Source organism: Triticum aestivum, chromosome 5A (assembly GCF_018294505.1).
Source record: "Triticum aestivum cultivar Chinese Spring chromosome 5A, IWGSC CS RefSeq v2.1, whole genome shotgun sequence".
Lineage (NCBI taxonomy): Eukaryota > Viridiplantae > Streptophyta > Magnoliopsida > Poales > Poaceae > Triticum > Triticum aestivum.
In genome coordinates this window covers 403409263-403411683 of record NC_057806.1, presented here as the reverse complement: position 1 = coordinate 403411683, position 2421 = coordinate 403409263, and positions in this window count along the sequence as shown.

Here is a 2421-nt window from a genome sequence, read left to right as displayed (position 1 = left end):
TATTGGGAAGAAAAGTGGACATTTTCACTGATCACAAGAGTCTCAAGTACATCTTCACTCAGCCTAATCTCAACCTAAGGCAAACTCGATGGGTCGAAATGATTCAAGAGTATAATCCGAGTATTGAGTACACTCCAGGCAAGGCCAATGTGATTGCTGACGCTTTGAGCAGAAAGGCCTACTGCAACAGTCTGATTCTCAAGCCTTATCAACCCGAGCTTTGTGAAGCTTTCCGCAAACTTAATCTGCAAGTTGTTCCTCAAGGTTTCCTCGCCAACCTTCAAGTCTCTCCTACCTTAGAAGACCAGATTTGCCAAGCCCAGCTTCTTGATGCTATGGTGAAAAAGGTGAAGATTGGGATTGCCAAGAGTCAGTCCAAGTACAAGTGCTACCGCCTTGATGACAAGGACACTCTCTTCTTCGAGGATAGTATTGTTGTTCCCAAAGGTGACCTCCGTAAAGTGATCATGAACGAGGCTCACAATTCTCTCCTCTCCATCCACCCTGGGAGTACGAAGATGTATCAGGACCTTAAGCAAGCTTATTGGTGGACTCGAATGAAGCGCGAGATCGCTCAATTCGTGCATGAATGTGATGTCTGCAGAAGAGTGAAGGCAGAACACCAAAGGCCAACAGGTCTCCTCCAACCTCTGGCCATTCCAGAATGGAAGTTTGACCACATTGAAATGGACTTCGTGACTGGGTTTCCAAAGTCCAAGCGTGGCAATGATGCTATATTTGTTGTCATCGACGAACTCACCAAAGTGGCTCACTTTCTGCCTATCAAAGAGTCGATCACTGCAGCTCAATTGGCGGAACTCTACACATCTCGAATTGTCTCTCTGCACGGTATTCCTCAAGTGATCTCTTCAGACCGTGGCAGCATCTTTACCTCCAAGTTTTGGGATTCTTTTCAGAAGGCCATGGGCACTAACATCCGCTTCAGCACAACTTTCCATCCTCAAACAAGCGGTCAAGTCGAGCGTGTCAACCTGATTCTCGAAGATATGCTCAGGGCTTGTGTGATCTCCTTCGGCATGAAGTGGGAGGATTGTCTTCCTTATGCTGAATTCTCCTATAACAACAGTTTTCAAGCAAGTTCGGGCAAGGCCCCATTTGAAATTCTGTATGGCAGGAAGTGCCGTACCCCTCTCAACTGGTCTGAAACCGGTGAACGTCAGCTGCTGGGTAATGACTTAATCACAGAAGCAGAAGAAATGTGCAAAGTCATTCGTGATAACCTCAAAGCAGCCCAATCCCGCCAGAAGAGCTACTATGATAGTAAGCACCGTGATTTGGCTTTCGAGATCGGAGATCATGTTTACCTCCATGTCTCTCCTATGTAAGGTACTCGTCGCTTCGGTATCAAAGGGAAGCTTGCCCCTAGATACGTGGGACCTTTCAAGATTGTCAACAAGAGAGGCGACCTCGCCTATCAACTCGAGCTTCCTTCAAACTTTGCAAATGTTCATGACGAGTTCCATGTCTCTCAGCTTCGAAAGTGCTTCAAGACTCCGGACCGCATCGTCAACTTCGAGGACATTGAGCTCCAAGAAGATCTCTCTTATCGTGAGCACCCAGTTGCTATTCTTGAAGAGACTGAACGCAAGACTCGCAACAAGTCAATCAAATTTCTCAAAGTCAAGTGGTCACACCATTCCGACCGTGAAGCTACCTGGGAACGCGAGGATCACCTCCGTTCTGAGTACCCGGAGTTCTTTCAGTCCATGGGACGAGATCTTTTCATAGTGGTGGAGTGTTGTAACACCCCGGATATAACTTTCCCAATTTGTACTCCAACTCTTGCCGTCTCCGACATTAAGTTATATTTATTTTCTTGGGTTCGAGTTTTGTCTCCGTGTGTTGTTGTCTTTGTCATGCATCTCATATCATGTCATCATGTGCATTGCATTTGCATACGTGTTCATCTCATGCATTCGAGCATTTTCCCCGTTGTCCGTTTTGCATTCCGGCGCTTCGTTCTCCTCCGGTGGTCATTTCTAGCCTTCTTTCGTGTGTGGGGATTAAACATTTCCGAATTGGACCGAGACTTGCCAAGCGGCCTTGGTTTACTACCGGTAGACCGCCTGTCAAGTTCCGTATCATTTGGACTTCGTTTGATACTCCAACGGTTAACCAAGGGACCGAAAAGGCCTCGTGTGTGTTGCAGCCCAACACCCCTTCAATTTGGCCCAAAACCCACCAAACTCTGCTCCATCATCTAGAGCATTCGATCACGATCGCGTAGCCGAAAACCGCACCTCATTTGGACTCTCCTAGCTCCACTTATGCCTATAAATAGCCCCCCCCTCCATTTTCGGATCTCCCCCTCTCCGAAACCCTAGTCTAAAAAAAACAGATCCGCGCCGACGGACATGTCCGGAGCCTAGCCGGACACGTCCGCCGCCGCCCCGCAGCCAC